This window comes from Psammomys obesus, unplaced genomic scaffold (assembly GCF_907164565.1).
Source record: "Psammomys obesus unplaced genomic scaffold, mPsaObe1.curated_primary_1811, whole genome shotgun sequence".
Taxonomy (NCBI): Eukaryota; Metazoa; Chordata; class Mammalia; order Rodentia; family Muridae; genus Psammomys; species Psammomys obesus.
In genome coordinates, this window is record NW_026596057.1 from 10,255,238 (window position 1) to 10,270,099 (window position 14,862).

Consider the following 14,862-nt stretch of genomic DNA (forward strand, 5'->3'; position numbering starts at 1 on the left):
CTCAAAGGGGACGGAAGAAGAGATGAAGGGGAATAACCAATAACAACCTCTGGCTTCCACAGGACACCCCCCCACACACACACATGACAGCCTATAGGGCCCTTCATTCCCAAGATAAGAAGAACATGAGTTCCCAGGATATTCCTGGCCTCAGGTGCTATGTGTGTATGTGCACACAAACATGCACGCAGGTGAATGTGTGTGTGTCCTGCCTTTCTCTCTGTGTTCACGTGTGCATTCATGTGGTGTGAATGTATGTGCATAAATGTGTGTGTGTGTGTGTGTGTGTGTGTGCACGTGTGTATACTGAAGAGGCACAGAACCCTCTCAAACATCTAGTTAAGATATAAACCCCAAGCCAGGACCCATCATCAGGGTTCCTTCACGTTTACCTTGAATTCTTATATTTTGGAGATGATGATGGCTACTGCGGGGTGAGGCTAGGTGCTGAGGGTGTGAAAAGGGGAGAGCTCTGGTTCCTCTTCTAGGCCAGCAGTGAACTTGGCTCCCTCCTTCTCCTGCTCTTTCCTCAGATGCTCTGCAAACTGTCTTTTTCTTCATCTGCTTCCTTATTTCACCCTTGCTTCTTTTGAGGAAGGGAGGCCTGGCTCTTACATCCTTCAGGGATTTTTTTCTTATCACATTCTGATAGCTGTGGATTAGTGACCCTTGTTTCTATGTGATCTTACAGAAACGGTTTCAGGGAGTCAGCTTCATTTTAGCTCATGGAATCAAGGGTTCAGCCCGTGTCCACTTGGCTCCATTTCTGGGCTTGTGATGAGGTAAAGTATCATGGTGGTAGAGGCATGGAAGGCGGAGGCCATTTACCTAGTGGTGGACAGGAAGTAGACAGAAGGTCTACTGAGGGCCAGGTCCAATCTTCAAAGGCTACTGCTTCCCAAGACTATCTCCTCCCACTGGGATCTGCCTTCTGGTGTTTTCAGAACCTTTCAAATTAGTACCACCACCGGGAACCAAGTGTTGACGCATGAGTCCGTGGGAGGGCATTTAATTTTCAAGCCGTAATAAAGGGAACCCTTCAGTCTCTTCCATTTTTTTTTCTTTTTAATGTTATTTTATTTTTACAGGCATGTGCAGACCACACCCATGTATGCTGCTGATGGTCTGGCATGTACCTTTTTGTGTATGGGCTTGTGTGTGTGCGCAAGCACTCACACACATGCACCGGTGCTTGCACGCTCCTGTAGAGGTCAGAGGTCAGTCTTGGGTGTCATTTCTCAGGGACCTTCTACCTCACTTTTTAGATAAGAACCTTAAGATCACCACTTCAGCTAGGCTGAGAGAGATCTGAGGCCCCAGAGATCCTCTTGTCAATGCCCCATGCCTATGTTAGAAGAATGTGTTACCATGCCAGCTCGAAAATGAGTTCGGATCTTCACACTTGCACAGCAAGCACTCTACTCTCCCACTTTCAGCTCTTAATAAACAGGCCAAGCTTTCGGAAATCAGAAAACCTTTTCTCAATTAAACAGCAAGTCAAAAGCCTAAATTCTTCTGGGCATCAACGGCATGAGTCTTCAAGCATACTGCCCATGTTGTGGGTTTCACAAATCCTTTCGGGAGACTGTTTGTTCACCCTCTCTCTTTCCGCCCCTCCCTCTCTCCTTCCCTCCCTCTCTCCTTTGTCTCACTGTTCTTGTTCTCTCTCTCTCTCTCTCTCTCTCTCTCTTTAGTTGTTATTTATTCTGATTAAAATAAATCCTTCCTACTTGTGGGCAAAGAATGATTTCTGGGGCAAGAACGACTTTTTTAATCCCTGCATAGTCAGGGAGGGGTGCGGCGATCAAGGGAGAATTCCTCAGTTAATATCACCAACTTTTATTCTAACACATGTAATGTGGAGCCAATTATGTATCTATCGTGTAAGCTTGTTATGAGGATTTAATGAGAGAATCCAGGAGAAACACTTAATACAGGCTGGGCAGTGGTAAGGGCTCAGTAAATGTTGTCAATTGTAACAGGTATTAACAGCCCTAGGGCGGCTCTGCCCCTTCTTGCTGTCCACTAGGAAAAAAGAAACGCCCCTCCTGGCAAGCCTCACTCTCCTCTTCAGCCACAGCCTCCTCCCAACAGAGCTCCAGGGACCACAGATGTTCTCCGGAAAGCCACAGAGCAAAGCTAATGATTCACATGTAAGATACTTCCAGGTTCAAGGTTCCTCATGTTCAGTTGGTGACCCCTGGAAGTCTTCAGCCAACCTGCAGCACAACGTGAACCTGGGGCTGTTCCTATCCCTAAGGCAGGCAAGAGGAGCACGGGAAAGAAATGGAGTATGGCTCAAAGCTAGCAAGCTTGCTTCCAAGTCAAGAAAAGATTGGCCTGTCACTGTACCAATAGTAGGCAGCCCAGGAAATGCTACAGCTGCTGGTCACACTTCATACTTTTTGGGGTGTGTGTGTGTGTGTGGGGGGGAATCAGGGAAGACCTGTCTCCAATGCCTCAGGAACATATTTAAGTTACAGCAGATCATGGGATGTTCCCTCGACTTCAACAGTAAGGACCAGATGGAGCTGTAAAAAACTCTGGGAAGTGCTGCCTGCTCAAGCAGCTCGACCCTATTCCGTTTGCAGATATCTATTGAACAAGCAGAGAAACCTATATCTTCCTAGGAAGCTTTGCTGTTCCTTCCCAGCTGTACCACCCATCTCTCTCACACATGTATACATACACACAGATACTTATACACATACACACATGTACACACACACTCACACACTTAGCTATACCCTCAACAATGCCTGTAGAGTGCCGACACACTTGGGGTATCTCATGGAAAACCAAGCATTCGTGTCCTTTCCTTCTTTCCCTATCTCCTCAGCAAGTGTCATATTCTTGAATATAGTGGGTGGTTCTGCGGACCAGTTAGGAGAAATTTACATCTTGTGCTGGGTCAGCTTTAAATGAGCCCTGAAAACTAGGTGCTCATGGTGGCCACACAAAAGACGTTTGTGAAGATGAAGAAAAACATCACTGCTGTGAGGAAACAGTGAAGCTCTACAGCTATGCCAGGAGAAGCAGGGGCTCCCCTCTTCTTCTTCTTAGCACATTGGGTACCCACTGAACTGGGCTGCCTCTGTGAAGCGATCTTTCCCGTGCTCACAGGAGACAATGGCATTCTGTTACTTTGTATTTGAGATCTGCCTGCCAGGGCTTCTCTCCCTCACGCTTTGCAGCCCCAGAAGCTTGTATTTTCTGCTTACACAAACCAGCGGCAGCTGCAGCTGGAGCCTCGGAGCTCCCTGAGTTGCTTTCTGACTACTGGCTCACCCCCTGGCACAGGCTCCCTGTCCCACCACTTCTCCGTTTTTTCTCCTGCCCACTTCCTCCTGAAGGCCTTTCCCTCCTCACCAGACCTCCAAGCCTAGGCCTTTCACTTACATCTTTCTGGTGAGAAACTTAGCAACTTCACTCTCTCATCCAGCTTGAACATCTCTGGGAAAAATCTCAGTCCACCAAGGGGCCCCTCTGACTCATGTGACACCAGAAAGGAACGGTGATTGGCCTAATTTGATAACAGTTTCAGCCGAGTCTTTATCAGAGCTTCACAACCTTTGTTTCCCTGTCCCCCTGCCCCCATAAGATACCCCTTTCTCCAAGACGTGGTGGACCATCTTCTCAGAGTCCGCAGCAGCTGTGAGCTGACGTTTTATGAATGACACACATAGGCCGCTAGACTCCCCTAAAGCAGAGCTCAGACATCTTCTCTTCCAGAGAGAACCCCCTCACAGGAGAAGATAACTTTCAGCTTGGGGTTAAGTTCTCTGCTCTGGGTTCCCACTGCAGCTCCTGTGATAGCCTGCCAGTGTCTAGAATGGATCGCTTCAGAGTGGCTTATTTATTCCGTCTCCTTAGCTTTTTGGACGTCAAGCTCCTCAAGAATGAAGTCCATCTTCAGTGTCTATAGCTGTCAGGACTGGCACAAAGTAGGTGTTTAGCGTGCATTGTTTGATGAGTGAATGAACAACTCATGCTCATCTTTTATGGAAACATAGCTCTAACTAAGCAAATGATAGAAGCAGCCATGAAGGTCCAGGGGTTCTCCCTGAAGGGACTCAAGAATATTCAGGGAGGCCTGGAGACTCACCTGTCGCATGGGGATCTGAAAGCAAGGCCCATTGTATCCTATGACAAGAAGCTGTCAGCATCCACAGGCATTCCACCAATTTACAAATGCTAATTTTAGTAGTAGGAGGATTAATTTTTTTTTTAATTTTTTTTTCTATTCTGCACCCCCTCTGCCACTGACCCCCCAATTTTTTTTCTTTAGCTTAGAGTCCTGAAATATACTCTCAGTTGTGAGCTATGGGGAGTGAGGACTGTCAGAACCCTGGAAGCTTTTCTTCCCCCTTCTTTCCCTCATATATCTTTGCATCTTTTTACCGAATCTGACCACCATCTCCAAGGCTAGGAGTCTCTAAGGCAGAGGAGCCATCTAGATCATCCTTGTCCATTGACTTACCTTTGCCCTTTCAGAAACTGAAGCTCAAAGAGTTTGAAGGTCATCTCAAGATCCCACAGGAAGTAAAACAGGTAATCTACGGGGCATTCAGTCTCCAGACCTGTCCTCTACCACCCTACATTGCTGTTAGAAGGGAGAGCCTTGGTTATGCCTCTCCCAAAGGAAGTGGCTTATCACCACAGCACTAGGATGAAGAAGGCATTTCCTGATAAGCTATCCCAGCCTAAGAGTAGACTTTGGAACTTCGGAGCCTTGTATAGTAGCTGGCATTCTCCCAGCCTTTCATGGAGTCTGTCTCAACAGGAGGTGGAGCTATCTGTTGCCAGCTTGGCAGAATTGTCCCTCTTATTGATGAAGGAGAAATCAAGCACAATCTGAAAAATGACATAGCGTTTTGAATGTTAGAGAGACGCAGACTAATGGGCTCTCTCGTTCTACATATCACGTGACATAGTGAATTAGGTCGCAACTAAGAATTGCTCTGGCCGTGCCCTGCCAGGTCTAACCTGTCATCTCTACGTTGTCCGAGAACACAACACCTGACATAGTTGAGAGTGGACATGTGGCTTGGATAGTATCCTATCAGGTGTAGCCCGCCAGGCCATATGTTTATGTGCCCCAGGATTCCACTGGGTGGCAGCCAGAGCGGCAGCCAAGGGGTAAGAAAGCAGGAGTGACAAGTGCAGTGAGGATGAAATGAGAGCCAACATCATGCACTCTGTCACCTTTCTATCAGCTCCTTTCGGGGTAAGTCTTGAGACTCTTTTATTCTGCTGTGTTTCTGCTCAGGGCAGTGACATCAGATGTCCAGACTTTACTCATTTAGAAAGCCTCCTGAGTGCCAGGGACTGCTCTGCTCTGGTATCCCAGCCTGCTTCATGGGCCAGCAGAGTGTGGAAACACAACCGACAGCACCTGACAGTAGAGTGGGGACTTCATGTGTCCATGAAGTTACTGACGCATGGATGGCCAGGAAAGCCCTCTAGGGAGATGTTTCGGCAGAAACCCGGATGGGGAGAAGGAGCTGGCTTTGCTCTGCATGGGGATGAAAGGATTCTAGGCAGAGGGAGGAGCAGGTGCAGAGGCTATTCTGAGGATGTGCTAGTGTGTTTGTGGAAAGGACAGAGGCTGCTGTGGTTGGGGTCTGATAAGTGAGCGGTAGGTGGAGAGGAAAGAAAGAGAGGGTGGGCTGAGAAAGAGATTTGAATTTTATTCTTAGCTTTCATGCTGGGAAGTTACAGGCACCAGTTTGTAATTTTTAAAGATGACCCTGTACACCACCTTTGTAATTATATTATACACAACAAAAAACTGCAAATATTGACTGATAGATAAAATGTGGTACATGCTCCCACATAGAGGAACCATGTGATTATTATGGTGAGTGAAATTAGCCAATGACAGAAAAGGTACATGGTTGCCACCTGATGCAAATGCACAGAATGCCAGTGAATCATAATGGTTAAATGAAAAACTTAATGGTACATATGTTTTGCTAAAATAGAGCAAACAAAACAAAAAGGAGGAAGAATGAAATTTTTCAAGGCTTCTGTGGAAATCCATAGTGAGAGAGCAAGAATATGTGTGCCCAAGCCCACCAAACTAACCTATCACAGTAAATAAGTAACTAACAATCTGAGTAAGAAGAGATGGTGGTTTGGACCATAGAATAGAGGGTAGAGAGAGAGAAAAAGAGAGAGAAATGGAGAGGGAGAGGAAGAAGAGGAGGGGAAGGAAAAGGAAGAGAGAGAAGGAAAGCAAAACAAAGGAGGACATAACTCAGATTTACAAAAAGATTTGCAAGAATGGGGCACAAATGCCCTACAGTCCTTATGCAGGTGGCTGTGGAATACTTTGCAGACAAAGTATAGCTAGACCTGATGATGAGCCAGGTTGAGGGCCAAGGGAAAGCAAGAAATGTACAGTCCATTCCCCAAACAGTTATGTGTAGGCCCGTGATCAGGTCACAGAACATCGATTATTAAATAATAAAGGACAAAAAAAAATTACTAGAGGATCAAAGAGGAGGTGAACGCTAGGCCACACAGGTAACTTGTGACATCATTTTCTTGATCAGTAGTTTTGTTTTTGTTCTTTAAAATTAGGATGAAACTATTTTCATCCTAATAGCCATATCTGACCTGTATGAAAAGAGCAGAAGGAAAAGGCAGGGTGCTCAGTGTGCTCAGGCTTCTTATTATCCACATGGGGGAAAGAAGGTGGTAATTAACCGTAGTGTTGCTTAAGACGCCCAACTGTTGCTCAGCTTCTCCTAAAAGTATCTCTCTGTTGGAACTGACGATGGGAGCAAGAACATGTCTTGAAGTTAAGAGGGAATAGGCGAGTAGAGCTTTACCACAATGTCTTTTCAGACACACCTCTCCCACAAAGTGTGACATTCATTTAGGTTATAAGCAGAAGTCAGAAGTCATGCAGGAGCTGCTGGCTATACTGCATTCATTAGTTCATTAATGACGTGACAGTCTCTGCTCCCCAGAGCAGGTGTGCCAATAAGTTGGAACACGTGACTTGTCATCAAAGAGTGTGCTGATTGTTGGTCCCAATAGGCTTATTTGTAGGATTTGGAGAAATAACCTACATTCCCAGAGCCCTGGTTACTTCACCAATACAGTAGGAACTATGGGAGTTTTAAAAGTGTGTGCAAATTTATTTGGACCTCTCCTTTTGAGTGGTGAGTTAAATGCTCCCTCTGCTCGAGTCTAGACAGTGTTAAGAAACTTTAATCAACAGTATTGTGGGACTGAGGCTGTATGACAGCCAAGGCTTAATAGTGAAGGCTAGGAAATACCTTACATAAGCCACCATGCTGGAGAAGTCACACATAAGGACCCCCAGTGAGGACAGCTGAATCATCCCAGCACAAGAATCAGGCACACATTTAAGAAGCCATCTCAGGTATGATCTGCCGGCCCTGCTCTCCTGCTCTCCTGTCATTTTTACTAGTCAGATGCTGGTTATGTCTTCTAGCCTCCATCCAAATTCCCAACCCATAGATTCCATGGGAAAAAAATGGAATGGCTGGCATTATACTCGCTAGGTTTGTTATCAGGATGGGGTCAACATTACATTTCTTAGGATTGCTGCATATTTTAAGTGGAAAGTGAAGAACCTTAACCGGCATCAGCTTATTTTTATTGCCAGGGATTCCTCCGGAGAGTCATACTGTCTAGCAGGAGTTGACATGCTGACTAGCGACTAAACACGATGTGCAAACACAATAGAATGGGAAACAAAATACTCATGGTATCAGTCAAGGAGCCTGCTAATTTTGTAAGGATTTAAGGATGTGTAGATGTGCCAATGATGATGTCAGAAGGATGAAATATTTAAATCAGATACTGCAACATCAGTAGTTGTCACCATCTGGCAAAATGGAAGAGTGGGACAAGGTTGGAGGGACAAAGGGGACAATCTGAGCATGACAAAGGTGTCTGAGGTAGTTCATTACTCCTACTGGGGCTCCTGGTGAGGGTCTCCCAAACACAGCAGTGGACACACAGGAGTGTCTAATATTGACATCACAACATGGTAATGTCATATATTAATGTGCTGAGACTCATTCATAGCCATTCTTGGATGCAAGTGTCCCAAAGGCTGCTGGCTGGACATGTATAAGCCAAAGCAAGTCACAAAGGGTTAAAGTCATTTCTGTTCCAACTCCCAGAGTTCCCATCTTGCTTAAAAAAAGGCCAATGTCCTAAATGTGATCCCAGAGTCAAGAGTGAATATATCATTTATCAACCAAGTGGAGAGACTCTGAAAATGAGCAGGGACACTGTTGATGCTACTTCCGGGAGAGCAGGCTTACTGTAGGGTTGTCCCGGACAATCAAGGCGTGTGGCCACCCTGCTTGTTCCAGTTGTTTGACCTGTAGCATCTCTTCAGTCACACCTCCTCCTGCTTTATTTCATATTCTCAGTTGCACTCACAACCCATGATGCTTTGCTAATGATTCTCTTACCCCGGCTTTTGAAGGTCTGAGTTCTTCTGCCTGGAATCCTCTAGCCTTGGCAGGTCATGTGCTTTGTTCTCTGACTTCTTTAATCACCTTAGTGCTGCTCATCTGTAGGCCCACTCTGTACAAAATGAACTCTCCCACTGGCTTCCTCTTCCTTGCTTTGGTTCATGCCCTACAACTTATTATTTATTCGGTGTCTAGTTTTGTTTCCCCTTGCTAGAGTGAAAGTTAAAGAAAGGCTGAAGTTTTCAACTGTCTTGGTTGCTTCTTTTCCCCTGAGTGCTTATAGCTGTGTCAAAGCAAATGCTTAATAAATATCTGGTAAAAGAATGCCTACATAAAAGTAGTTCATGATCTCTCTGATGAAACATAGTCCAACACTGAACAGCTCAAGCAGTTGGGTTTAAGTGTATAAAATAAATGTATAAAGGAATGTTTTGCATGTTTGCACAAGAGCTTTTTTTTTTTTTTTTTAAGTTAGTAGCTCTTGAAAACAGCCAAGAGCCATGTCTAAAAGAAAATGTATGGCCTGTGTTCAGCACAGTTTGCTCTTATAAACTTTCCCTTCACATCTCTTAGTATCATAAATTATTATAGCTGGAAGAAATCAACTCTAAAATTCTATGATTCTAAGTGACAAGCTCTATTATATCTTTAAGAAATTGAGATTATTTATTTCCTGGATAGCAAAGAAAACTGGAGGTCAAGCTAATAAGGGGAAACTGAGGATTTGGACAATTTATGAGTCAATTTCTTGGGCTGGCAGACTATTGGGAATTTTCCCAATTGCTGTGGGGGGCATTTCAATCCTGCTGCTAGCTGCTAGAATAATACTTCTTCTATTTCTTTAGCTCCCCACTAAAGTCTACAGATTTTGGTAGATAAATTGTCAGCAGTCCTTCCCATTTCTGAGGCATTAAGCTTAAATCCTGTTAAGGTTCCTCATATATTAAAAATAAAACTTCTATTAACTTTTCCTCTGTTGGTGCGATCAGAGTTATATTAATTTTTAACACTTGGGTAGAGCAGCAGGAAAGAAACAGCCCCAGAGTTGTCACTTGTAGGCTGCTGGGTGGTGAGGGAGGCTTGTCTGCCAGGAGCCTGAACAAGTGTCCACATCATAGAGCTGCACTGGGGAGACTTTGTTTTCATAGACAGTTAAAGGGTGGTGGTGGCCTTCCTGACTTCGCCATTGCCCAGATACAAACGGGTAAGATTTTAAATTTTGCTGAGTGAGCCGACCGGCTAGGCTGAACTAGTCTGCCTGCTTTGTCATCACTGAGTCACATTCCCAGAACCACCCCAGAATTCACCTTCTGTGCCCAGGCGAAAATCCCATTTTTAAGTCTGCACTGTGCCCTGTGGGAGAGCATGGGCTTTGTAATCTGATCTATAATCAAGCCTGTTTCCATCACCTAAAAACTAGAGGCCCTTAAGTAGAAAAAGGGAGAGGAAAAACAGAGCTACTATCTACTGAACAAGTTATTTTAATCTTGGCCAAAGAACACAAAGATGTGTGTATGTGTATACAAAATTTATAACAGTATATCAATTTTACATTTCTAATCATTATTGTATATAAGAGAGAAGTATTTTCCTTATTTAATGCCCCAACCCTATAGTTCAGTGTTATTCTTCCACTTTTCAGGTGCAGATGCAAAGATGCAGAGATGAGAATTGGTTTAATAAAAGCCATGTAAGTGGTAAGTGACAGTTATTATTTAATTTATATTTGAATCCAAATCCAAAGTATAGTTGATAATGAGGCTATAATAAAATTACTTCAGATCTCTAAGTGTTTCATTTTGAAAGTAGAGAACTCATAGCCACTTCCCAGGCTCTCTGTGGCTCTATGTGATAATTAAAGAAGATAAAGCATGTGAAATACTTAGTATAGCACCTAACATAGTTCAACAATTGTAGACTGATATAGTGGTATAATTATAGTGGTATATTAGTTGTTGTAATTTACTTCCATCTTTCTTGCGAGACCCGAGAAGATGTTTGTGTTTATATTAATTACTTTTGCACATTTACTATGACCACAACATATGACATAAATACTTCAGGAAAAAAAAAATTGTTTCAGCTTTTATTTTCAGTGCATCATGATAAAGAAGGCATGGCAGAACAGTTCCATTCATATTAAAAAGAATGTGTAGCAGGAGCTGTTCACATTGAGGTAGACCAGAAGGCAGAATGAACAACAGGAACCAGGGGTATGTTTAACCTTCAAAGACTCACCCTTAGTGACCTACTTCTTTCAGCCAGGCCCTGTACCCTAAATGTTGCACAGACTTCAAAATAGTGGCACTAGCTGGGGAACAATCATTGAAAACATGAGCCTGTTTATGAGTATAAACATAGAATTTATTAAAAGGCAGTATGATGCTGAGTCAATTTAGTTAAACAACAATAATAAGTTTCTCCCTTGGGTCTATGACTTTTCCATGTGAATTATTGACCAGACTTATAGTACCAGGAGTAGGATGGTGAAATGGGCATCAAATACAAGCAGATGGTGATTGGTTGCTTCCATAACAATTGGGCCACTATTATACAAGTGGATGTATGTTGCCTTGCAGATTAGTTTTGTAGTTGATTCAGTTCACAGCTAAGTAAGACAAATTAAAGTAGTAATAATGCTTAATCTAATGGCTCAACTATGTTAGATGCTTGTGTGTCATGTATTTTGAGGATAAAACTATAACACCATGTATCTGTTCATTGATCCATCCATCCATTCATTTATTTAACATAGATTTATTTTAAGGGTGTGAAACTGAAGAAAAATAAAGGATATACACTCACTGCTTTGAAGAATGCTCAGATGTGGTTGGGGCGGCCAAACTTATACCAATTAAACTAAACAATAACTAGGGAAATAACTGCTCTGAGTCCAATGAACAGGCTTTGAACAGGATACTACCAAGGATTTGGATTTTTAGGAGAGAAAGGGATTGAGATTCCTACTGTTTAAAATGAGAAAGCATTTCTAGTACCAAGAGGCAGGTAGTCCCTCAGAAATGGAACTTTCATTGTCTAACTTCTAATATGACAGACAAAAATTAAGAGCAGAGGTTCTTTTAGAGCTCTGATATGAGGCAGGAGCAATGTTCCTTCTTTTAAAAGATGTGTCCTATTTAGAATTCTTGTAAACCATTATGCTCTAGCACAATACACATAAAACACAATCATCTTCACCACTTCACCACAGCACTGCAAGCTATTCTGGTCTTACCTTCACCATAATCAATGCTGGCATTACTACCTCCCTCTCCGCCACCATTACCACCTCTACTATTTTCTGATAACACCACCATCATTATTTTTATCATTCCCAATGCCATTTTTATTGCCTTCAACACTACTAATATCTAAAATACCACCATCACCACCACCATTTCCACAAGGCAAAACTAACTTTCAGCCTATATGATTATGAAGATTAATGGTTGTCATTTTAAGGCATATACCAATTCAAGCTGAGTAAAAGAGATTTCCTTTTTTCTATTCTCACTATGACCTCTAAAAGATGTGTAAGTATCTTCCATACCTTGTAATTTGTTAAAATTTATGTTACAGTAATAAAATACTCTAACAAGTTATTCGCCTAACTCCAAGTCAAGGTTCCCATCTCCTCCAATACATGCAAAAGATAAATCTATTCAAATTCTAGGAGATGGGATAGGGTGTCAGCGGTGGCCACTGACAGGGAGCCCAAGAAAGCCTGCTAGACAGGGTTTCTTGTCTTCTCTATTCAAGCAACAGGCAGGGATGACTTTAAACCCCAGCAAGGGATAATACTGCATGAGTAATGCCCAGGAAGATCCTATAAATGGTTCCTTTCATCTCCTATTGAAATGAAAGAACAAGAGAGAGAAAGAGAGAGTAGAAATGAATTGTATTCCTGCTGCAGAGAATTCATTTGATAAATAATGCATATAGAGTTTGCAGTAATAACTGCTCTTTTTCGATTCAGCACGTGCGAGTGGATTTTGACATACACTCTCTGTATTTCTAACAGACGGTTGCTGACTGGTGCCTGGACTGGCATTATGAAAGGCAAGGCAGACTGTTAACATCTGCTATAGTGTTAGAAAGGTTAACTAGGTTTTCCCTTGAGCTGTAGGCAAGGTATCTTTTGCCTTTCAGAAGGAGTATGGAGTGGAGGCAGAGGATAAAGAGAGAACCTGCTTTGCTCTGGGTTCCCAGGAATGGGTGGCAAGATAACATGTGTACCCAAGGTAGAGAGATCAGGACTCCCGACGAGTGCAGCACAGCTGTGTTTTGAAGGCCTTGATCTTCATTTCTCTTCCTCAGCATCAAAGACAGTCCAAATGACCCCATGGACTCTGAGACGAGTACAGAGATGTGAGCCTGAGCTTTCTTGGGAGAAGGACTGCTCTAAAAGCCAGGGGAGGTTCCTGGCTTGCCTATGGTTATTGGAAAACTTGTCCAGTCTCTGTGATTTCCTCTCCAGCTAGGCCTGGGCTTTCAAGGGGACAATACTGGGCTCATGTCTAACTAGTGGTATTAATAATCATCTGTTACTTACCATTTTTTGCCTTGAAGTCAGTGAGAACATACATTAGTTTTAATGTTACCTCAATTGGTCCTTACAGTAATGAGGCAGGCATTCCTATTCCATTTGATAGATACGGAAATTGAACTTTGGTAGGCTTGGTGACTTGTCCATGCAACAAAACAGTAAGAGGAAGAGTTCATTCAAACAGAATTTCAGCTACTTTTTCAGACTGTAAGTTAGTGCTTTCATTCCTATATGTTGATACTCTAGAGACATTTCCACAGAGCCACTTTGTTACTTGGAAACAGGGAGAGTAAGGGCAGTGTACACCCAGGAGTTCAGATAAATACACCTGTTCCCCGAGATGCACACACGCATGCACGTGCGCGCACACACACATACACACACACACACACACACACACACACACACACATACACACACACACACACGCACGCACGCACGCACGCACGCACATACACATCTTCCCACAGATATATACAACTTAAACCCAAATGCATGTACATGTTGCTCACATATGCATCTGTACACGCATACATGTACACACATATGGAAGTACATTGAGATGGCTGAAGACAGAGGCATCCTAGCAGGGGGGAGGTTTTCTTCTATTCAGTATGTTTCATTTGCTTCAGTGGAAAAAGAAATCAGTCAAAGCCTCAAAATCACTTTCTCCCTAGGAGAAACAACCCGGGAGGAACAACCCGGGAGCCCCAGGAAATGATTTCCGCACCACAAGGGTCTGCAATTTTGGAGAATCATGATACGAGGCCTCTTTTAGCTGCTGACCCCTCATTGGGGTTCAGAGCAGTCAGTGGTTACAATTTGCAAGGACTAAGATTTATAGTGCACAGTGTCCAGGAAGATGTAATTTACCTCACAGGAGGACAGCTTTCGCTCCCAGGAAAATGTTTTACCTCCCCTGACTCACCTTTAGATTTAAGGAATCGCTCTGAGAGGTGAGAGGCTGTCTAAAATTTTAAATATTAGATTCACTTCCCCAAAGATTAGATAACATTAATGTCAGAGCCGAATCATGTTTCTGTCAGAGTCCCTGCTCAAATAACCTGCAAGAACTTTCCAGGAAGCCACAGAGAATAAAGCTTCCATATCCATCTTCTGTTTTCCTTCCTGTCTTCTCGTCATTTATTTTGGTTTCTCTCTGAAGCATCTCTTGGGAAATCTTACTTTTTATGTTTTAGGATGTTTACTGCTCCTCATAATTTTCTTTTCTGTCAATTTCTTTGTTTTCCTTTTCAGTTATATCCTTCCCTCCTACCCGTATAAATTGTTAATGGTCTCTTTCTGATAGTCTCATATTTCTGCCAATTATTTTGCCCTTTTTGTGCATCGGCTTTTTTTTTTCATCCTGTCCTTTGTGTTCTCCTCTCCATCCTTTATGGGAAGGTGTTGCAGGCAGAACAAGGACTTGGGATTGAAGTGCACATTAGCTTGACCCCAGATTCTCATGTATTACTGGCTGTATGACCTTGACAAGATACACATTCAAGCTCTGAAACCCTTATTGCAGTGTCAGAAATTTGAGGTTACGATAGCTACAATGTAGAGATGCACTAAGAATCAAATGAGATCCTGCTTGGAAGCACCTGTCCTCAGACCTGACACCTGGTAGGTACTTAAAGAATGGCTAGCGGTCCTTGTCAGTCTCTCCAAAAACACACACACTCATTCCTGGTCTTTTACAGATTTGTTCAGTTACATGGAACAGGCCATGTGGGTTAACCAGGTTTCATGGACGCAGTCAGTTCTTAACGTGCTGTGGGAGGACAGTCACCAGCAAGACCACTTTGGTTTGGTGCTAACTGAAGAAAACACAGCAGTGACTTAAGAGAT

General features: G+C 43.2%; 1 protein-coding gene and 1 long non-coding RNA gene across 2 annotated transcripts in view; one reads left to right on the forward strand and one right to left on the reverse strand.

Moving 5' to 3' along the window:
- Positions 1-14,862, reverse strand: part of Tnr (tenascin R) — a 343,283-nt gene that overhangs the window by 119,116 nt on the left and 209,305 nt on the right. The gene's annotated exons all lie outside the window — the stretch shown is intronic.
- LOC129689437 (uncharacterized) overlaps positions 5,087-14,862 on the forward strand; it is a 53,145-nt gene continuing 43,369 nt past the window's right edge. Inside the window, exons 1-2 of the long non-coding RNA XR_008722102.1 lie at positions 5,087-5,227; positions 10,108-10,162. This is a non-coding gene — a long non-coding RNA (uncharacterized LOC129689437). The remainder of the gene's footprint in view (positions 5,228-10,107; positions 10,163-14,862) is intronic.